The 24,893-nt window shown below is 40.1% G+C and overlaps 1 protein-coding gene across 3 annotated transcripts in view; it reads left to right on the top strand.

The window, feature by feature from the left end:
• The first annotated feature begins 2,444 nt into the window (after positions 1 to 2,444).
• lingo2b (leucine rich repeat and Ig domain containing 2b) overlaps positions 2,445 to 24,893 on the top strand; it is a 150,554-nt gene continuing 128,105 nt past the window's right edge. For all 3 annotated transcript variants that reach the window (XM_062042326.1, XM_062042328.1, XM_062042325.1), the window contains exon 1: positions 2,445 to 2,644. The gene's annotated coding sequence lies outside the window, so the exon portion shown is untranslated. The remainder of the gene's footprint in view (positions 2,645 to 24,893) is intronic.

The raw sequence follows: 24,893 nt of genomic DNA, 5'->3' as shown, positions 1-24,893 counted from the left end.
GTTATTATAAATGTGTCCATTACTACATTACATATATACTTACATCCTGTATATAAAACCCTAATGGAGGTGTTTGGATGTTTTTCAGAGGCTCTATAGGCCACCATAGGCTCCATTGTAAGCGGACTTTTGATCAAATTTATTTAATATTTAGAATGTATTAAAAAAAAAATCTACCCGTCGTCAAAAGGATTGTGAACGATAGGCAAAATTCCAACAAAAGTGCAGTTCTCCTTTATGCACCGGGGCTAAAGCGCACTTTGTACCTGTTTAAAAACTTCCCTTTAAATGTGTAATGTATTTAAACTAATTACGTTTGAGAAAATGATGAGTGGGTTTAATATTTGGAGTATATCTGGATGTAATTATTTAACATGATCTTCAACCATTGAAAGACAAAGATGTAGCAATATGAATACCAGTGAGTAGACCAAAACAGGGAATGGTAGAGAAAACTGGCGCGCATGCAAGGACACGAAGAAATAAAAACAACCGATGTGCTCTGTGTTTCCGCCCTCCTCGGTGTCATGGCAACTCAGGTGAGAGAGAGAGGAGAGCTAGGAAAGGCAGGAAGGCAGAAACAGAAAACCTCACTCCTTAACAACCTCACAAGCTTGACACCTTTACGAGTTGACAGCTCAAACTGTGCAATTTATCCACTTTGATGCAACAACTTAACATCATACCAGGTCATTCATTGTGTGATATTATGATACCTTTCAATTGGAAAGTTGTTTCAATAACGTACAAATGTTGTCATTCATCTTTTGATGTCAAATTTGCAGTCGACAGAGTCTGACTATTTCAATACTTCTGTATGGAGTTATAATAAATATATACATAATAAAAATGGTAACTAAGGAGTATGACCACTTTATATAGACTTTGTAGCGACAAACACATGGGTGGATTTAGTTTCAGTAAAAAGGGAACAAAAAAATATCAATCTCATCATGCTAGTATCGATCCAATACTGATTCTACCCTTGATATCCAGCCTCATCGTTATTAATAGCCTACATTTTTGTTTATTTTGATAAAAGGGAACTAAAATATCAATCTTACCATGCTACTATCGATCCAATACTGATTTTACTCTTGACATCCAGCCTCATCGTTATTAATAGCCTACATTTTTGTTTATTTTAATAAAAGGGAACTAAAATATAAATCTTACCATGCTAGTATCGATCCAATACTGATTTTACTCTTGACATCCAGCCTCATTGTTATTAATAGCCTACATTTTTGTTTATTTTAATAAAAGGGAACTAAAAAATATCAATCTCATCATGCTAGTATCGATCCAATACTGATTCTACCCTTGATATCCAGCCTCATTGTTATTAATAATACTGTCAAAATATTTTTTATGTGATTAATCAGGAATAATCGTTGTGAATGACTTTTTTGCATAATTTAAATGAACGTCACAGAAAACAGTATTTTGTCACAAATGCAATTTAACTGTCAGAATGCCATAAACAAGAGCTTTACATGTATATACAGTACAGGCCAAAAGTTTGGACACACCTTCTCATTCAATGCGTTTTCTTTATTTTGAAGACATCAAAACTATGAATGAGCACATGTGGAGTTATGTACTTAACAAAAAAAAGGTTAAAAAACTGAAAACATGTTTTATATTCTAGTTTCTTCAAAATAGCCACCCTTTGCTCTGATTATTGCTTTGCACACTCTTGGCATTCTCTCGATGAGCTTCAAGCACACCTGTGAAGTGAAAACCGTTTCAGGTGACTACCTCTTGAAGCTCATCGAGAGAATGCCAAGAGTGTGCAAAGCAGTAATCCGAATAAAGAGTGGCTATTTTGAAGAAACTAGAATATAAACATGTTTTCTGTTTTTTCACCTTTTTTTGTTAAGTACATAACTCCACATGTGTTCATTCATAGTTTTGATGCATTCAGTGACGATCTACAATGTAAACAGTCATGAAAATAAAGAAAACACATTGAATGAAAAGGTGTGTCCAAACTTTTGACCTGTACTGTATGTCATGTTCTTTGCTCTTAACAGGTTTATCTATTCCCTTCTGGGTTAATTTGGAGCACACCTGTCCGCCTTAAAATGACCTATGCATTGATCTTATCACTGACGGTATAACAACTTTCAGGTAACCATCCACATTTCAGTTAAAGAGCACGCGGGGTGAAAATATAATGTATGTGATTAATCTGCGTTGATACCTGAATAAAGTGTGTTAACTCGCTACATTTGACATCCCTAGTTTTCATTATGTTTGACAATACATTTGTCAAAGGAGAGGTTTTATTTGACTTGAAGCTTTTACTCTGAAGGTTCAATCACATCAGTTTTCCTGCTGCTGCTGGCTTTATGCATTTCTCCTTCTCTCCTCCCCCTCCCTCTCTCCCTCTCTCCACTGTCATCCAGCACTGTGCTGATGCCTTGCTAAACCTGGAGCAACCTCCAGGAGGGATGAGCTGCCGGGCAACTGGAAAGAAGACCACAAAAAAATCTAAGAGATAAATAGGGAGTGCAAGGAGACCAACTCAGGCAGGAGATTGTGGTCACTGTCTATGCATGTGTGTGTGAATGTGTGCGCCTTGGACTCCCACTCAGTGATGTAAAGGTGGATACTGGCATGTGGAGGAGCAGGCATAAAGGTAAGACACGTGATACACTTTGGACTTGCTGCTTTTTCAAGGTTTGTGTTAATATAAGAATATGAAAATTCTGTCCAGTCTGTTTACCCATCGGAAGACTTAGCAGTACTAAAAGGCGTAGTCTTTCTCTGGTCACTCACTAACAAACAAATACATGCATAATAAAACGGCCATTGCGAGGTCCTCTGGGTTCTGTGGTGATGGAAAAAAATGCTTAGTTCTGGAGGTGGTGACGACTCATTTCTTTCCCAAGCATCAATCAATGAGGTAGCAAATGTGTGTGGATGGGTCAATGAGATGGGCGTGACAGGTGTTTCCAATGTTGGTAGGACAACAAGGTGTTCCCTGAGACCTATGAAGTTGGCAGTGTGTTGGGAGTCAAAGTAGCCCTGCAGCAGAGTAGCACTGTCCTTTTTTTGTAGCCCCCAAGAGTGGGCTAGGATCTAAACTCCTTTTTTTTGACACACCTCTATGCTGACTATAAGTAGGAGGAATAGGACTGAATTATAAATGAGTGATGTCCCAGCTGAGGGACTGTCTTACTTCCATTGAAAATGGCATGGCTGTAGTAAATAAATTATGCAAAGTAAAGTTTATTCTACAAAAATGACACGGCGATGCGTGTTTCCTTGGATTGTGGACATTTGTGACAAATGGTGCGGGGCGGGACTTTGTGGCATGTAAGGGCTTTGACAACCCTGCTGTCGCCAAGTGAGAGGGATGCTAATGGAGGAGAGTGAGGATGCAGGCATTACCGCTGCAAGATAGAGGGAGAGGGAGCGTCACATGAGAGCGTGTGTGAGGCGTTTCCATGGCAACCTGACAGGGGTGTGTTTGGTCTCTGGAGATGGTGTGAAACCAGAGGGGAGTGAGGGAGAGATGAGAGAAGAAGGGAAAACTCTCCCTTGTTAAGAGAAGGGAGGGGGGGAGGAGCAGGTAGGAGAGTCTTCCTCATCCTATTGTTTGTTTTCCTCACCCTCTGCACGCAACCTCTTTGTTCCCCTCACACATTTCAAGCCACTTGTAGGGCTCGCCATGATTGTATTTAAGTCAAGATAGTATCTTTATTTGGTGGACATTAAACAAGTTTATGACTGAACTAATGAGCACAGATCCCTGCCAAGATTCATCAGACGTAGCAGCTGGTCTCCTCTTGGTGGTTGAAAAATAATCAGTGTCACTGTCTGTTATTAATATAATGTCTGAAATTAAATGACATTAAAGGCCTACTGAAACCCACTACTACCAACCACGCAGTCTGATAGTTTATATATCAATGATGAAATCTTAACATTGCAACACATGCCAATACGGCCGGGTTAACTTATAAAGTGCAATTTTAAAATTCCCGCCACACTTCCGGTTGAAAAACTCCTTTGGATATGATTTATGCGCGTGACGTCACAAAAGCAACGGAAGTGGTTGGACCCCATCGGACCCGATAGAAAAGCCTCTTGTTTTCTTCGACAAAATTCTACAATATTCTGGACATCTGTGTTGGTGAATCTTTTGCAATTTGTTTAATGAACAATGGAGGCTGCAAAGAAGAACGTTGTAGGTGGGATCGATCGGTGTCTTAGCGGCTAAGTACAATACTTACAGCAACACAACAAGGACTACTTACCCTGATAGCAGACGCCTAGCCGATGCTTGCCGCCAAACCCACGGATGAAGTCCTTCGTCGCACCGTTGATCGCTGGAATGCAGGTGAGCACGGCTGTTGATGGGAAGATGAGGGCTGGCTGGCGTAGGTGGAGCGCCAATGTTTTATCATAGTTCTGTGAGGTCCGGTTGCTAAGTTGCTAAATTAGCCTTAGCGTCGTTAGCAACAGCATTTTTAAGCCTTACCAGGCTGAGAATTTTTAACCGTGTAGTTACATGTACATGGTTTAATAGTATTGTTGGTCTTCTGTCTATCCTTCCAGTCAGGGGTTTATTTATTTTGTTTCTATCTTCATTTGAGAACGATGCTATCACGTTAGCTCAGTAGCTAAGTGTGTCACCGATGTATTGTCTTGGAGATAAAAGTCACTTTAAATGTCCATTTCGCGTGCTCGACTCTCATTTTCAAGAGGATATAGTATCCGAGGTGGTTTAAAATACAAATCCGTGATCCACAATAGAAAAAGGAGAGTGTGGGATCCAATGAGCCAGCTTGTACCTAAGTTACGGTCAGAGCGAAAAAAGATACGTCCATCACTGCCTCTCAAGTCCTTCACTGTAACGTTCCTCATCTACGAATCTTTCATCCTCGCTCAAATTAATGGGGTAATTGTCACTTTCTCGGTCCGAATCTCTCTCGCTCTATTGTAAACAATGGGGAATTGTGAGGAATACTAGCTCCTGTGACGTCACGCTACTTCCGGTACAGGCAAGGCTTTTTTTTATCAGCGAGCAAAAGTTGCGAACTTTATCGTCGATTTTCTCTACTAAATCCTTTCAGCAAAAATATGGCAATATTGCGAAATGATCAGGTATGACACATAGAATGGATCTGCTATTCCCGTTTAAATAAAAAAAAAATCATTTCAGTAGGCCTTTAAACAATGCATCTGTCATTGTGCGTTATGTTCATGTTGTCGGATAAGATGATTTTGTCAATTTCTGATATTTCACAGTTTCAGGAGGCCAGAAGGCCTTGTGCAGCAACAAGTAGGATTACATAATATCTCACTTGGACACACAACTCCCCTTTTCAAAATTGTTCCGTTCTAAAAAAGTAATTTTCTCATACTGTGTGAATCAGGCTCGTACAAAATTTGGAATTTCTATTCAGTTGACTTGAACAATTTGTAATTGAATTGTCGACACCACGTCAAATTGGAATAACAGGAAGTCAAATTAGATTGACTGCAATGCAGAAAAAAAGAGCAACAGGAAGAATTTGCTAAATACTTCACCAACACTGAATGTCCGGATCATATGTAGAACTGTCCCCCATCTTGCGGCAGTCAGTTGTCAAGACTTCAGCTGCAATACCATTGTATGCTGTATAACTCATCTAAGTAAATACTTTTTCATATTGTGTAATTGTTCCAAAGACATGCTAGTCACCATTAAATAAATAAATTAAAAAATAAAATAAAAAATAAAATTATATATATATATATATATATATATATATATATATATATATATATATATATATATATATATATATATATATATATATATATATGTATATATGTACATATATATATATATATATATATATATATATATATATATATATATATATATATATATATATATATATATATATATATATATATATATATATATATATATATATATATATATATATGTATATATATATATATATATTTCCATGAATGATCAATTGAAATTTCAATTCTACTTCCTTCATTTTGAATTTAATTTAATTCAGGTTCATGAAATTTGGGAGACATTCTCAATTTAGTTTGGAGGATTTGGAATGCAGGCAGCATGGTGGCACAGGGGCTGGCTCCTCACAATAAGAAGGTCCTGGGTTCAATCCCCGGGATTGGGGTCGTTCCCTGTGATTGCGTGGGTTTCTTCCGGGTACTCCGGCTTCCTCCCACCTCCAAAGACATGCACCTGGGGATAGGTTGATTGGCAACACTAAATGGTCCCTACTGTGTGAATTTGAGTGTGAATGTTGTCTGTCGATCTGTGTTGGCCCTGTGATGAGGTGGCGACTTGTCCAGGGTGTACCCCGCCTTCCGCCCCTACCGCAGCCCCGTAAGGGACAAGCGGTAGAAAATGGATGGATGGATGGATGGTTTTGAATGCTGGAAAAAGCAATGTTTCCAATCCATCCATTTTTCATACCGCTTGTCTTAAATATATGGTTACATGTAAGCCAAAGCCAATACCATCTGAGAAAAGGGCCCATAGAGACATATGACAATTCATACTTATGGACAATTTAGAGTCTTCATTGCATGCATGTTTTTTGGAATTTGGCACCCGGAGAAAATATCGAAACCATAGAGAGAACATGCAAAGTCCCCACAGAGATACGCAAACAGAGGTTTTCCACAATGACAATTCTATGAAGTTTGATTTGAACTCACCCAAACAATGTCACTATCCCTGTCCCCCAGCCAGCCTTGCCGAGAAGAGCGAGTTGGCAATGTTACCCTGGCTCTTTACCTGTTTGCTTGTGTCTTTATTTTGTTGGACACTGATCTTATGTAACTGCATTTTTGGCATTTGAATATTGTGAAATGAATTAATCCCTTAAAATCTAAAAAAAAATTCCGACTATAAGGCGCACTTAAAATCCTTTAATTTTCTCAAAACTCAACAGCGCGCCTATAACCCGAATGCGCCTAATGTACAGAATCATTTTGGTTGTGCTTACTGACCTCAAAGCTATTTCATTTGGTACATGGTGAAATGATAAGTGTGACCAGCAGATGGCAGTCACACAGAAGAGATATGTGTAGACTGCAATATGACTCAAGTAACCTACACCTAAATTGTATATGTTCCATTGAAAATATTACTACACACGGCGCTCAAAAATCTATCAAAATGTTTTAGTACGACTTTGGTAAGCTATGCAACATTTTGACCAAAGAACCACCATTTCATGTTATGTAGACCACAAAGAAGTGTTTTCGATTTTGAAAAAAAAAAAAGATATACCACCCCTTCAATGCACCCTATAAACCGGTGCGCTATAGGTAAAAGCCAGTAAATTAGAATATTTTGAAAAACTTGATTTATTTCAGTAATTGCATTCAAAAGGTGTAACTTGTACATTATATTTATTTATTGCACACAGACTGATGCATTCAAATATTTATTTCATTTAATTTTGATGATTTGAAGTGGCAACAAATGAAAATCCAAAATTCCGTGTGTCACAAAATTAGAATATTGTGTAAGGGTTAAATTTTGAAGACACCTGGTGCCACAAACTAATCAGCTGATTAACTCAAAACACCTGCAAAGGGCTTTAAATGGTCTCTCAGTCCAGTTCTGAAGCCTACACAAACATGGGGAAGACTTCAGATTTGACAGCTGTCCAAAAGGCAACCATCGACGCATTGCACAAGGAGGGAAGGACACAAAAGGTTATTGCTGAAGAGGATGGCTGTTCTCAGAGCTCTGTGTCCAAACACATTAATGGAGAGGCAAAGGGAAGGAAAAACTGTGGTCAGAAAAACTGTACAAGCGATAGGGATCACCGCGCCCTGGTCAAGATTGTGAAAAAAAAACAATTCAAAATGTGGGGGAGATTCAGAAGGAGTGGACAGCTGCTGGAGTCAGTGCTTCAAGATCCACCACCAAGAGACGCTTGAAAGACATGGGTTTCAACTGCCGCATACCTCGTGTCAAGCCACTGTTGACCAAGAAACAGCGCGAAAAGCGTCTCACCTGGGGTAAGGAAAAAAAGAGCTTGACTGCTGCTGAGTGGTCCAAAGTCATTTTTTCTGACGAAAGCAAATTTTGCATTTCCTTTGGAAATCGAGGTCCCAGAGTCTGGAGGAAGACAGGAGAGGCACAGGATCCACGTTGCCTGAAGTCTAGTGTAAAGTTTCCACCATCAGTGATGGTTTGGGGTGCCATGTCATCTGCTGGTGTCGGTCCACTCTGTTTCCTGAGATCCAGGGTCAACGCAGCCGTCTACCAGCAAGTTTTAGAGCACTTCATGCTTCCTGCTGCTGACCTGCTCTATGGAGATGGAGATTTCAAGTTCCAACAGGACTTGGCGCCTGCACACAGCGCAAAATCTACCCGTGCCTGGTTTACGGACCATGGTATTTCTGTTCTAAATTGGCCCGCCAACTCCCCTGACCTTAGCCCCATAGAAAATCTGTGGGGTATTGTGAAAAGGAAGATGCAGAATGCCAGACCCAAAAACGCAGAAGAGTTGAAGGCCACTATCAGAGCAACCTGGGCTCTCATAACACCTGAGCAGTGCCAGAAACTCATCGACTCCATGCCACGCCGCATTAACGCAGTAATTGAGGCAAAAGGAGCTCCAACCAAGTATTGAGTATTGTACATGCTCATATTTTTCATTTTCATACTTTTCAGTTGGCCAACATTTCTAAAAATCCCTTTTTTGTATTAGCCTTAAGTAATATTCTAATTTTGTGACACACGGAATTTTGGATTTTCATTTGTTGCCACTTCAAATCATCAAAATTAAATGAAATAAACATTTGAATGCATCAGTCTGTGTGTAATGAATAAATATAATGTACAAGTTACACCTTTTGAATGCAATTACTGAAATATATCAAGTTTTTCAAAATATTCTAATTTACTGGCTTTTACCTGTATATGAAATCAGACCTGACTAGACCCTCTCATCGGCAGTGCACCTTATGGCCCACTATGGACCTGAAAATAAGGTAATTATGCTGACAATTTCATTAAATACAAATTTGTGAGAAAAATGTGTTTACATTTTTTTTTGTTCAAATACAGTGTTTTAAAATTCAGTTTGTAAAAATTCAACGTATAAAAACTCAGTGCAGAAAAATTAGGTGCAGAAATATTTTGCGCCAAAAATATTCTTTGCTTCAAAACCCAAGATCCACTTGGGTTTTGAACATGGGTTTGTTTTCACAAACAAACAAAAAACAATGCATGGTTTAGTTTAGTATTTTCTTCATAGTAAGTAACAGTTTATTACAAGAGAAAGACAAGTAGTGGTACAATATGATTTTTTTTAGGGTCCGTTCATTACAATTGACAATTTCAATGCAAAAATATGTAGTGTATAAAATTGTGCCAAACTCCTGTCTCTTCTACAAGAGACAGGAGAAAGAAGCCAATAGGATGAAAGGAGTTATGTAACAATAACAATAGTAAACAAGAAAGGAACATGTGGACTGGTAGTAATTGTTTAGACACAGTAGGGTCGGACTGATAGGACGAGCTAAAATCAATACAAAGCAGACAGCACAATGCAAAGACAGGAACAACATGATTGAGTCAATCAAAATATAACACTGATAAACAAGACACGGAGTAAATAAGCAATCAATAACTCAGACAGCCATAGGGATGCATATTTCCATTTTGTACTTTACATGGGAAAACTCAAAAAATTGAATATCGAGCAAAGGTTATTTTATTCCAGCATTTAGATTCACAAGATGACATTTATACAAGACATAGGGTCATAACATGTCATTCAAGATACTGTATTTCCAGGCTGACAGTTTATGAAAACCCTGTATAGAAAATCTCAGAAAATGTGGGGTTTTCAAAAACTGTAGGCTATGATCATCAAAATGATAAGACATACAAGTTTGACATATCCATCTATTTTCTACCGCTTGTTGCGGGGGGTGCTGGAGCCTATCCCAGGTGCATTACAGTTGAATAAGCATATATTATACATACATATATATATATACATATATATATATATATATATATATATATATATATATATATATATATATATATATATATATATATATATATATATATATATATATATATATATATATATATATATATTAGCTTTTCATGTACTACTTATACTGTGCTAACTCAGTTCTTCTCAAATAGTGGGGCGGTGCAATGCCAGGCAAGTGAACATGCTTTTTTTGCCGTACCAAAATACAAACGTATGATGGAGCGTATCTAACACTTGGCTTCAATGTAACCACGGTGGGAGACGAGGAAGGACGAATGTGTTGTTTCCTTTAATGTTACTAAGCTTACAGAGGTATAGTTATAACAATTTTATAGACAAATTATACTATTTATCGTCACGGTAGAGAGTGGGAGGGCTGGTGGGAGGCAAAATATTTTCCTCTTCCTAGGGGGGGGCGTGACAGAACATATTTGAGAAGCACTGTGCTAACTAATGCAACAGTTGAAAAATATGTTGCATTTGATGATCAATATTGTTTGTGTTATGCATTACTGATTAGATATTCAAATGATTACTTTCCTGTTGAATGGGAATACACACAAATTTCAATTGCACATTTTCCCCCTTAACTTAAGTCTGTCACTGCGCGCCTCCATTCTAGATGCACACTTGGTTGGAGCAACCCCCAAATATGGGCAATCACTGTCAAATCTGGGTTTGCGTACATTCTGCCATCGGCTTAAATACTTTTGCTCCTGTGCCCCTCTGAGGACGGTGAAACATTATATTGCACCAGAAGTTTGAAAGCAGTGTACACCACATGTAATACAATGACACAAAAAACTTCCAGAAATCAATTCTGATCGCTTCAATTGAAACCCCGCCAAACATCCATTGAGATGTGTTAAAGCGGTAGGACAATAATTTATCCTTCATAAATCAGTCCAGAATACAAAAATGCAGGAAAAAAACTAATAAACAGAAAAGCGTGCCGATTGCACGGGAAGCTATGGCAAAGCTAACGGAAAAGCTTAGCATAGAAAATAAGAAGCAGGAATCATCGAACCCAACTGTTGCGTGGAGAAAACAAGACAGCCAGACTGACTGTGGCAAAAAGCAGGAATAAATAGCTCTCTGATCAGTGCCCGGGAGCAGGTGAGCGTCCCAAACACTAATCAGAGAAAGGTGAAAATAATCAGCACCCATGGCAACCAAGAAAACACAAACCCATGGGTGTTGAAACAGAACTAAGGGAGTCTTCAACTAAACAAAACATGATACGAGCAACAGATCATGACAAAATGAGGATGTATTAACTATCAAAAATCTAAATGTTCATTGGTGTTGCATCTGCTTGAGTGGAAAAAAAGAACATCGCGACCACAGCGGAAGGCGACTGCGTATTTCGGCCGTATTTGGACATCTTGGGACTAACGAACGTTCAATACCACGATGTGACTATTTAATAGAAAGCACATATATCATGTAGCGTCTGTCACTTGATTCCATTGATTTTTTTCATAGTTAATATCAAACTGTCAGCTGTCATGCACACAAAAAACACACAAAGAGACACAAACAGCTGTATGAGCTCATCCTGACATGTCTTGGCTTCACAAACATTTGAACAAAACAGAACTCTGACATCAGCAGAATTTACAGCAGTGATAACAGTGTCATCTACGGAGTTGCATTCAACTAGAAGAAGACACAGTTACGCATGCACACAAGCACTACATCACCATGACACATACCATGGATTTATATGGCCTTTTCAAATTGAAAGTTATCTTTTAATGGATGTCAATGACATTCACAAGTGTTAGTAAAACTTCATGTTCCACAATTTTGACAAAAAAAAGGTGTCATGGCGAAGTATGCCTCATTAGTAGGGTGATACAGTAGAGAAGGGATTCATATGGCCCCATTCCTGGGTGAAGAGGGGGTTCATTATTTTGCAATGCATTCTGCTAAAAATGATGTAAAGCGCTACTCTACAAAGTTGCCACAAAATAATTTAAGATAGTCAACACTCTATTGCCATTTGGTGGCTAAAGTGGATAGTGCACCCCCCAATTTTGACAAAATGGCGGCGCATGGGAATGCAGCGGCTATGCTAACCCTCTTGGGAGTGTAGAGCGATTTGGCAAAAAACACCCGTCATTTCTGTCAATTTCATGGCTGGCTCAAAGCGTGAACACTCTGTGATCACATACGACCGACAGACAATTCTGGATGTGGATGGATCGGGTCGTTATAGACTGAAAGGTGCATGTGCGGTGGACCTCCTCGCTAGCATGGGAATACTTTGTGGGCTACATCGAGCGGCCTTTGTAGCAGCGGAGTCAAGTGCTAGCGGTGACCGCCAATGGAGACGACATAAGCGGTGCGAGCGGAAGCAGAAGCGGGGATGCCGAGCTGGGCTAACAACAAAGAGAAAAGCTAACCAAAGAAACGTGGAGTCTCCGGGTAAGAAGCCATTTAAACTAGAACTAGCCGGCGTCAGGCTGGTTAATCCCTGCACACATAGCAATTCTCTTAGAATAAAACACAACTCACATAATGTTTTTTCTTTTGTGACCGTGTCAGAGGCAGACATACATTGTACTGAGGTAGCTAACTATGATGCGTTCAGTTTATCGCAACATCAAGCAAACAATCTGAATATCCCCGTCGTATCAATTCCTAGGTATGGTCGAAACTATTTAAAGTGCAATACGCATAATAAACGCAACATTATTAATATTGCTACTTCGGATAATTTCAACAAACAATCCTCAAAACAGCCCACTACCTATAATATGGGCTTTTTAAACATAAGATCATTATCTTCCAAAACGTTATTAGTCAATGAAGTCATTAGAGACAACAAACTTGACGTCGTTGGTCTCGCCGAGACCTGGCTCAAACCAGACGATTTTTTTGCGCTAAATGAAGCATCTCCTCCTGGCTATACCAATACACATGTTGCCAGACCTCTTAAAAGGGGAGGGGGTGTCGCACTAATATACAATGAAAACTATAATCTTACACCTAACCTAAATAATAACTATAACTCGTTTGAGGTGCTCACTTTGAGGTTTGTCACACCGCTGCCTCTCCACCTGGCTGTTATCTACCGCCCCCCTGGGCCCTATTCGGACTTCATCAGTGAATTCTCAGAGTTTGTTGCCGATCTAGTGACGCACGCCGACAATATAATCATAATGGGGGACTTTAATATCCATATGAATACCCCATCGGACCCTCCATGCGTGGCGCTCCAGACTATAATTGATAGCTGTGGTCTTACACAAATAATAAATGAACCCACGCATCGCAACGGTAATACGATAGATCTAGTGCTTGTCAGGGGTGTCACCACCTCTAAAGTTACGATACTCCCGTACACTAAAGTAATGTCCGACCAATACCTTATAAAATTCGAAGTTCTGACTCATTGTCAACAAACTAATACTAATAATAATAACTACTATAGCAGCCGCAACATTAATGCTGCCACAACGACGACTCTTACTGACCTACTGCCTTCGGTAATGGCACCATTCCCAAATTATGTGGGCTCTATTGATAACCTCACTAACAACTTTAATGACGCCCTGCGCGACACCATTGATATTGTAGCACCGCTAAAGCTAAAAAGGGCCCCTAAAAGGCGTACCCCATGGTTTACAGAAGAAACTAAAGCCCAGAAATTATCATGTAGAAAGCTGGAACGCAAATGGCGTGCGACTAAACTTGAGGTTTTCCATCAAGCATGGTGTGATAGTTTAATAACTTATAAACGCATGCTTACCTCAGCTAAAGCTAAATATTACTCAAATCTCATCCACCTCAACAAAAATGATCCTAAATTTCTGTTTAGTACGGTAGCATCGCTAACCCAACAAGGGACTTCTCCCAGTAGCTCCACCCACTCAGCAGATGACTTCATGAATTTCTTTAATAAGAAAATTGAAGTCATTAGAAAAGAGATTAAAGACAATGCATCTCAGCTACAACTGGGTTCTATTAACACAAATACGACTGTATATACGACGGATACTGCCCTCCAAAATAGTTTCTCTCTCTTTGATTAAATAACATTGGAGGAATTGTCAAAATGTGTAAATGGGACAAAACAAACAACATGTTTACTTGACCCAATTCCTGGGAAACTTATCAAGGAGCTTTTTGTATTATTAGGTCCATCAGTATTAAATATTATAAACTTATCACTTTCCTCTGGCACTGATCCCCTAGCATTCAAAAAAGCGGTTATTCATCCTCTACTTAAAAGACCTAACCTCGATCCTGATCTCCTGGTAAACAAGAAAGTTTGATCGTATTACGCCTATACTGGCTCACTTGCACTGGCTTCCTGTGCACCTAAGATGCGACTTTAAGGTTTTACTACTTACGTATAAAATACTACACGGTCAAGCTCCTGCCTATTTTGCCGATTGTATTGTACCATATGTCCCACCTTCCGTTTATCTCGAAAATCCTCAAAAAAATTGTAGCACAGCAGCTAAATGAACACTTAGCGTCTAACAATCTCTGTGAACCTTTTCAATCCGGTTTCAGGGCAAATCACTCTACGGAGACAGCCCTCGCAAAAATGAGTAATGATCTATTGCTAACGATTGATTCTGATGCTTCATCTATGTTGCTGCTTCTTGATCTTAGCGCCGCTTTCGATACTGTTGATCATAATATTTTATTAGAGCGTATCAAAACGCGTATTGGGATGACAGACTTAGCCTTGTCTTGGTTTAACTCTTATCTTACTGACAGGATGCAGTGTGTCTCCCATAACAATGTGACCTCCGACTATGTTAAGGTAACGTGCGGAGTTCCCCAGGGTTCGGTTCTTGGCCCTGCACTCTTTAGTATTTACATGCTGCCGCTAGGTGACATCATACGCAAATACGGTGTTAGCTTTCACTGTTATGCTGATGACACCCAACTCTACATGCCCCTAAAGCTGATCAACACGCCGGATTGTAGTCAGCTGGAGGCGTGTCTTAATGAAATTAAACAATGGATGTCCGCTAACTTTTTGCAACTCAACGCTAAGAAAACGGAAATGCTGATTATCGGTCCTGCTCAACACCGACATCTATTTAAAAATACCACCTTAACATTTGACAACCAAACAATTAAACAAGGTGACTCTGTAAAGAATCTGGGTATTATCTTCGACCCAACTCTCTCGTTTGAGTCGCACATTAAAAGTGTTACTAAAACGGCCTTCTTTCATCTCCGTAATATCGCTAAAATTCGTCCCATTTTGTCCACAAGCGATGCTGAGATCATTATCCATGCGTTCGTTACATCTCGTCTCGATTACTGTAACGTTTTATTTTCGGGCCTCCCTATGTCTAGCATTAAAAGATTACCGATGGTACAAAATGCGGCTGCTAGACTTTTGACAAAAACAAGAAAGTTTGATCGTATTACGCCTATACTGGCTCACTTGCACTGGCTTCCTGTGCACCTAAGATGCGACTTTAAGGTTTTACTACTTACGTATAAAATACTACACGGTCAAGCTCCTGCCTATTTTGCCGAATGTATTGTACCATATGTCCCGGCAAGAAATCTGCGTTCAAAGAACTCCGGCTTATTAGTGATTCCCAGAGCCCAAAAAAAGTCTGCGGGCTATAGAGCGTTTTCTATTCGGGCTCCAGTACTATGGAATGCCCTCCCGGTAAAAGTTAGAGATGCTACCTCAGTAGAAGCATTTAAGTCTCATCTTAAAACTCATTTGTATACTCTAGCCTTTAAATAGACTCCCTTTTTAGACCAGTTGATCTGCCGTTTCTTTTCTTTTCTTTTCTACTCTGCTCCAAACCCGGGGTGGACCGCTAGCCTGTTCATCAGATGGGGACATCGCTACGCTGCTGACCCGTCTCCACTCGGGATGGTTCCTGCTTGCCCCACTATGGACTGGACTCTCGCTGATGTGTTGGACTTTCACAATATTATGTCAGACCCACTCGACATCCATTGCTTTCGGTCTCCCTTAGAGGGGGGGGGGGGGGGGGGGGGGGGTTACCCACATATGCGGTCCTCTCCAAGGTTTCTCATAGTCATTCACATTGACGTCCCACTGGGGTGAGTTTTCCTTGCCCGTATGTGGGCTCTGTACCGAGGATGTTGTTGTGGCTTGTACAGCCCTTTGAGACACTTGTGATTTAGGGCTATATAAATAAACATTGATTGATTGATTGATTTGTCATGTTTCATATGTTAGGTAAACCGCCACAAATAGGGCTACATGAATCCCCTTCCTATTGTAAGCCCTCTTTCATTCACAGCGACTTGGGTGTAAGGGTTGTCTTGATACTATTATTGTGGTGTACCGGTACCGGTACCACAATGTATTTCGATACTTTTCCATACTTTTCTGAACAAAGGGGACCACAAAAAATTGCATTATTGGCTTTATTTTAACAAAAAATCTTAGGGTACATTAAACATATGTTTCCTATTGCAATACAAGAACAATTTAGTCCTTAAATAAAATAGTGAACATACTAGACAACTTGTCTTTTAGTAGTAAGTAAACAAACAAAGGCTCCTAATTAGTCTGCTGACGTATGCAGTAACATATTGTGTCATTTATCATTCTATTATTTTGTCAAAATTATAAAGAACAAGCTGTAATAATGGATTAGTAATCTACTTGTTCATTTAAAGTTAAAGTTAAAGTTAAAGTTAAAGTACCACTGATAGTCACACACACACTAGGTGTTTTGAAATTACCCTCTGTATTTGACCTGTCCCCTTGTTCCACCCCCTGGGAGGTGAGAGTAGCAGTGAGCAGCAGCGGTGGCCGCGCTCGGGAATCATTTTGGTGATTATAAATGATAAATGGGTTATACTTGTATAGCGCTTTTCTACCTTCAAGGTACTCAAAGCGCTTTGACAGTATTTCCACATTCACCCATTCACACACACATTCACACACACATTCACACACCGATGGCGGGAGCTGCCATGCAAGGCGCTAACCAGCACCCATCAGGAGCAAGGGTGAAGTGTCTTGCCCAAGGACACAACGGACGTGACTAGGATGGTAGAAGGTGGGGATTGAACCCCAGTAACCAGCAACCCTCAGATTGCTGGCACGGCCACTCTACCAACTTCGCCACGCCGTCCCAAATTCAACCCCAAATTCCAACCCTTGATGCTGAGTGCCAAGCAGGGAGGTAATGGGTACTGTTAATATCTGCTTATTTTCTCTTTCAACTTATTCTTTTGTTGTTTGATACTTTACATTAGTTTTGGATGATACCACAAATTTGGTTATCAATCCGATACCAAGGAGTTACAGGATCATACATTGGTCATAATTTAAGTTCTCATGTGTCCAGGTACGTATTTCCTGAGTTTATGAATATACCGTATTTTTCGGATTATAAGTTGCTCCGGAGTATACGTCCCACCGGCCGAAAATGCACAATAAAGAAGAAAAAAAACATATATACGTCGCACTGGAGTATAAGTCGCATTTTTGGGGAAATTTATTTGATAAAACCCAACACCAAGAATAGACATTTGAAAGGCAATTTAAAATATATAAAGGATAGTGAACAACAGGCTGAATACGTTTATGTTTTATGAGGCATAAATAACCAACTGAGAACGTGCCTGGTATGTTAACGTAACATATTATGGTAAGAGTCATTCAAATAAATATAACATATAGAACATGCTATACGTTTACCAAACAATCTGTCACTACCGATCGCTAAATAACATGAAATCTTCCTCCTCGGTGTTGCTCCTGGTATACCCAGCTCGCGTCCATTCTTTCTGCTGCTCGATCGCCGTTTTCTGGTGCATATTTCACTACGTCCAGCTTGTAATCTGCAGTATATGATTTCCTTTTCGGTGCCATTTTAGTTCAGTCCTTCTTAGTTTTTATAAGTTACCGCCAACGTTGATGTGATCCATTTTAATAGCTCCGGCAGGAGCGTATAGCATATAGCAGTTAGCATTCCAAAACCCACAATGCACTTCTGCCATGACCCGCCCCCGCCGAATTCTTATTGGTTGGCGTGTGAGTGACGATTGCTGACGTGTGTGTGACGATGGCTGCCATTTGCTTCGTCGCTCACGCGAATTAGATAAATAATATTATTTGATATTTTACGGTAATGTGTTAATAATTTCCCACATAAGTCGCTCCGGAGTATACGTTGCACCCACGGCCAAACTATGAAAAAAACTGCAACTTATATTCCGAAAAATACGGTGATAAGAATTTTTTAAAAATACGAAAATTGTGACGTAAAAAATATTGATGTAATCATAGTAGTGTCAATGACATACGCTCTTGTACTTTGTATCATTACAGTGAATGTCAGGTGACCAATGTTATTTGTTTACATTGTGGTGCCGATGAGCGATGGTGTGTAGTGAAGCATGTTTAGATATTCCTCGTCCTGCAGGGATGATACTTGTAAGAAACATACTTTATTTGTCGCCATGGAGGCGAGGATTAGTGATTTAAAGTAGCTAGAACATGGCCGATTACGGATGGATATTAGCTAGCTAGCCATGTTTTAAAGCACCTCTCCCTGAGGGCGTTTCAGTGTTATAGCTTCACATTTATCGTTAGTTTTTAAGCCAAAATGCGTCCATTCTCTCTTTTCTGTCTCCACACTGAGTCTGCCTGTAAGTACACCATGATTGTGCGCTGCCGAAGATGCTCCTCTGCTCGTAAACCAGCAATGTCACAACGTAACGACGACGCAGCGTCATGCCTGTAAAAAAAAAATATGGCGAACTGGTACTTTTCAAACAGAGTATAGTACCATTTTTGATTCATTAGTACCGGTATACCGTACAACCCTACTTGGGTGACAGGGTGAGTGTATCCAGAGGCTGTATGGGAGAATACGAAGATGAACATAATGTGTAACTTCAAGCGTGAAAAACAAACAAACACTTAAGCGCAAACACGAGAACAAGGTCCCATATTAGCAAAGGTATTAAGAAACTGAAATATCCACCACTCATTCTCGGCTTCTATTACAAAACACATCACCTCAATAGTCATATTGACTCATCTGTTAAGAACCACAACTCAATTCCTCTGAAATTCAGACATCTACACAAAAGCTGCTCTAGATGCGTTTGTCCCTCAAGAAGCTTGCAAGGACCTGAGAGAGCTGGCTGTGTTAGACTTTATAAAGCAGAGGGAGAAAAAAATGTCTTGAGTGGGAGGGCTTGTTGGGTGGTTTTAAAAGCTTTCTGGGAGTATTCTCAAAATAGTCCCGACTCCCAACAAACAGGTTTGTCCTGAGGTTTGTAATGCTCAGCTTGAATAAAACAAAAACAGCCAAGATGGCGGTCATTGAAACACAATGGAAGAGCTGAGGTTGAGCGCAATCTATTCTGAGACACAACCTCCTAATTGTTACATACTGTATGATAAAATGTGAAGGTCATATTGATATATTGTGGGGTCTTCATTAAAACAAAAGTATTGTACTGACAAGTCCCGGTAAGTGATGTATAAGAAACATTTTCCAGGATATTTTTTTTCCAACAAAATAGCAGTGAGGTAAGCTAGCTATATTTTGCGACTAAGAGGGTGTAAAATATAAAAATTGAACTCTTATTATATATTTTGAATGACGTCCATATAAAATTTAGAACACTTCCTTGTGGTCGACACAGCATGTAATGATGGTTCGTTGGTCAAAATGTTTACAGACCATCTTCAAGCTGCTTTCAGACCAAGATACACTGTTTTGTGTGTGATCTTATTTACATGCCTCTACTTTGACTGTCCGAGCTACTCAATGCTAATTTATATTGGGTTTGCTATTGGCATGCTACCGATTAGCACTAGCAATTTTACATGGCGATTTTATCACCCTTAAGTTTGGTCATCAAAACTACAACTAAACTGCATGTTACAATCAAACAGCTGATTGATTGATTGATTGAGACTTTTATTAGTAGGTTGCACAGTGAAGTACATATTCCGTACAAATGACCACTAAATGGTAACAACCGAATAAGTTTTTCAACTTGTTTAAGTCGGGGTCCACTTAAATTGATTCATGATAGCTGGTGTGTAATAATGACAATCCTTGCAGTATAAACTCTTTGTTGGGCTCAACAACAACAAAAAAGATTGTAATATTAAATTAATGGCATTGACTGCTTTCTGGCTACAGCAACACACTGTCGTCTACTGCCATCTAACGTCTTGGAATTGCAACAGTCATGCAAAGTCTACTATATGATACAGTACAGTACTTGCAAATGAGACACAGAAGTGCAAGAAAATAAGATAACAACCGGACAGCACACCTCAGTGTTCAATGTTTAGTTTAAAAAATTAGCTGTTTTTTTTATATAATTAAAATTTATTAAGACATTTGAACACACACAAAAGTACTGGAAATTGGTACCTTTGAGTACCTGTGTTGATTACCAGGTACCGGGAGATGGTAGCATATCGATTCAAATGTGAAATGTACCCATCACTAATATACTACACATTATTCATGTGACAGGAAAGCATAACACCAAAATAAACATAATTTCATTGTTGTTCTTTATTCCACTGCAGCTTATCTATACTTGTTTGCAAATAACACAATACAATACAATAACATTTTTTATTGGTCTAATTGTGGCCCTACACATTAGGGATGCAGCTTGCAGCAGGAATGTTTAGTTTGTTATTGTAGATGCATTTTTAGTCAGACAGGGAAGACACGGCAAGTCTGCAGGGCCCTTTTGCTGGGGTGTGATTAGCATTGCAGATGTAGGCTTCTGTAGGCGTTAGTTCCAACCAACTCAAGGCTCCCCCATCTCCAGTGCATGATTAAAATGTATCGGTGGTGCGTGGGAATTTCACAAGAGAACAGTGACGCCCTGAGAGACTATTTTTTGCTCAGGTAGGCTGCACCTCATCTTGCCTCGTCTTCTCTTTCTCTCACACACAAGGCCTCGACCCACAGGGGAAGTTCATGTGTTGAATGCTTAAAAATCTGCCAAAACCTTTTCTTTTCTGCAGATATTTAGTATTTGTATTTCAACATGTGTTCTCATATAACAAAGGAAGTGACTCATCCCTTTTGGCTGCAAGGAAACAACTGTGTACTTGAAACAGGACCATGATAATAACGCCTAGCATCATCATTACCTTCATTATCATATCTGTGCTGTGATGTTTCCTATAAACAACAATCAATCCCATTATTGTAATGGGATGGGAAACCTTTTAGTGGAAATCTCTACAAGTAAACCAGAGCGATAATGTATTCCAACTTAAATGTTACATATTGCAAACACTATTGATCAGTGTCACTATAAATAGGTGATCAATCAAACTGCATCATATCAATTATTGAAGACAACAGTCAGGATCTAATGGTAAATGAAGGTTCCAGCACCATTTATCAGAAAATCAATATGTTTTATTGGTTTGAACTTACACACACGCCCCTTTATAACGGCATCTGCCTTCTTTTTGTTGCCATTGGAATAAACACATCAAGACTTTTACACCATGAATGCAGTCTTCCTTGAACCAATAATACCACTCCTTTTATTAATACACAATTAGGTTATTTGTAGCTTTAATAACAGCTGCCAGAGTATCCCCGCTTGGCCTTTTTTAATAGTTCCCTGCCAGACTCACCTGCAGGACAGGCTGCCATTATTTTGATTAATAATCTGTTACGTACTCGCTTTATTTATTTTGGGTTTCACAGAGTTTGTGCTTAAATGGCTCACTTGACTCGTCATTGTAGTGAAACATTTCAGAGGACAGCAGCAATACAGTACTAATAATAATATGAATACGTAATACAAATAAGGCAAACACTTGCAACTAAGGTTGGGTATTGTTTGCATATCTAATACGGTACCAAATCAGTACTTTTGAAATGCCCAGTGCCTGAACCTGTCCTAAGAATGGAAGAAAAATGTAGGTTTTTTTTCCATAAACAATGCCTTTTTGTCCTTATGTAATTTTCTGCCATGACAGTTGAAAATATTAGTAATTTGTATACCTAAATAATATGAATAAAAATAAATAATAAATTCACCAATATGAGTGCACGTTCGATAGAAGGCCACAAGGAAGGCCATGGGTTTCACAGCCACGGTCTCACAGTCACTTATTTGAGCAAATTTAGGTTACTTACAAGACAGTAATTGCACAATATCACCCTCAGGCTCTGTCTAACAATGCATACTTTCCAATCAGGCTTTAGCCCCAACCACAGCACTAAGACAGCTCTGATCAAGGTGACAAATGAATCCGCCTGAACACATAACTGGAAAAGTTGACCATGTTATGAGTGGGAATCTCTGGTACTGCTCTAAACTGATTGAAGTCCTATTTTCATCACAGGACATACTTTGTTGGGATTTGTAACTGTGCCTCAGACTAAATGGCTATGATCTGTACGGTATTAAGAGTCAATTCCGGAACCCCTAATGTTTAACTTGTACATGCTACAATATGCCCAGCTAATAGCAACATAGCAACTGGCAAACATAGTTCACGTGTTAAGACTTCAAAAGGAGGTGTTGATAAAAGACTTCCCTGTTGTGAGATTTTACATAATGTTGGTAGTGTGCAACCTTTTGTCCTAATAAAAATGCTAAAAAACAAAGCTTTTTTTACATCTTTATTTACACCAATTACATATAGTACAGATAAGAGTATCGATGAATATTGCCATTCCTTTTTGATATTGGTATCGGTATCGAAAAAATCCTAACATTATACATCCCTAGTCACCTTGAGACCCTCTCTCTGAAAACAAATAATCAGGTTAGAAATCTTGGGGTAAATAACAGAGTCAGAATTGAACAACCACATTAAATGTTAATAGCATAAGCAGCTTTTTACCACCTAAAAATTGCCAAAATCTAAATAATAGTGTCTAAAGCAGAATTAGACAGACTGATCCATGCATTTTTCTCCAGCAGGCTAAATTAAGGCAATAACCTTCCCACTGGGCTCTCTAAATGAGCTGTTAAGAAGCTGTAGTACATCCAGAATGATGCTGCTCGAGTCTTGACTAGAACCACAAAATACGGCCATATTAGTCCAGTGCTCTTGACTGGTTTCCTGTCGCTTAGAGGATAAACTTTCAAACAAGCAGTGCCAAAGTACCTTTCTGAAATGCTCGAGCAATATGAAACATCTCAGGCTCTGAGAACCTCAGAGTGGTCTACTGCTGGTGGCTAGAGAAAGGAGGAAACATGGTGGGACTGTGTTTCAGTTTTACGCTGCTAAAATCTGAAACAGTCCTCCAGAAGACATAAGGCTTCAACTTTGGCAGTGTTTGAAATCAAGGCTAAAACGGCATTCTTCGATTTTCGTCAATTAATTCATGATTATTTTTATGATAATTGTATTTTTATCTATGATTTTTTTCCCCTTCTTGCAAATATATAGGCACTTTGAATTGCCTTGCATTTGGATTGTGTTTTATTAATAAAAATGCCTTGCCACTTTATGCAGGTGGCTGAGTCAGCATCTTTTGAAGTGAATTTGTTATGTACGTGAGGGTTGGAAGGAGACAGCACCACGAAGGACTTAAGGTTACCAGGTTTATTGTAACCTTTGATGATTGTGTGGGATGTGTATGCTACTCTAAGTGTTGGTTGCAGGATTAAGTGCAAAATTAACCATGTAAATAATTCAAGAGGATGTTGTACATGCGTGGTGGATGAAATCTTCGTCTGACCAAGAGGAGAGGCACAAGGGAGATCCGGGGACAGGCAGGAGGTCGAGGGCAGGCGGCAAGCAACAATGTCCAAGTCCAGGCGAGTGATCAAGGATCGAGGGAGGCAGTCCAATTGCCGGGTGGAGGTCGAGGTACAGCGCTCGAGCACATGAGACAAGATGGGCATACAGGAGTTAACGACGGAGTGACTGGATCTTATGCTGTCCTCTTGATTGCTGCCAGGTGCGTTGATGACAGACAGCCTGCAGCTGCGGCGAAGCGTGGGCGTGGTGCGCTCGGCGTGTGCAGGGGCGTGTACTGGCATGCTGCCAGATAGAGTGTGGGAACTTGCTGCGGAAAAATCTTGGGTACGCATCCGCGCCGTTACAGTACCCCCCTCCTTAGGTGAGGCACCCGGTAGAGGTCCTCCAGAAGAGAGGGGTTGTAAAGGTAGGAGGCCGGCACCCATGATCTGTCCTCCGGTTCGTATCCCTCCCAGTCGACCAGGTATACCAGCCCCCTACCCTGTCGACGGACCCTGAGGATCTTCTTTACCGTCCAAACCGGGTCGCCATCATCCAGGAACCTGGGAGGGGGGGGGCATAAGGGGGGGGGGGGGGGGTGGATAGAACGCTCTCCACCACCGGCTTTATTGGAGACACGTGGACCACAGGATGTCGCTTGACCGAGGGTGGGAGAGCCAATTTAACAGAAACCGGGTTGATTATGGAAATGATGAGAAAAGAAACAAAAAAACGGGGTGCTAATTTCTTGGACGGTACCTGGAGTCTGAGGTCCTTAGCGAGTAACATGACCTTTTGTCCAAGCTGGTAGGAAGGGGCCGGGATGCGGTGTTTGTTCGCTCTGCGACACATCCTCTCTGATGCCTTCACTAGGGCAATGCGAACGGCTCTCCACACCCTCTGACGCCTCTTGATGTGAGCCCTGGTAGAAGGTACCCCGATCTCGAGTTCCTGCTGGGGAAACTATTGGGTGGTGACAGCCCAAAGAACACTCAAAGGGGACAAACCGGTGGCGGAACTCTTCATCGCGTTGTAGAAGTACTCGACCCATGGGATGAACCTACTCCAGGACGTGGGCTGACGTTGGGCAACGCAGCGAAGCATAGACTCCAAACTTTGATTAGCCCTTTCGGCCTGTCCATTGCTTTGGGGGTGATATCCAGAGGTGAGGCTGACTGAGGCCCCGATCGTCT

The sequence above is a fragment of the Entelurus aequoreus genome, linkage group LG03, assembly GCF_033978785.1.
Source record: "Entelurus aequoreus isolate RoL-2023_Sb linkage group LG03, RoL_Eaeq_v1.1, whole genome shotgun sequence".
Taxonomy (NCBI): domain Eukaryota; kingdom Metazoa; phylum Chordata; class Actinopteri; order Syngnathiformes; family Syngnathidae; genus Entelurus; species Entelurus aequoreus.
Note: the sequence above shows the minus strand (reverse complement) of the source record. Positions and strands in the feature narration are given on the sequence as shown.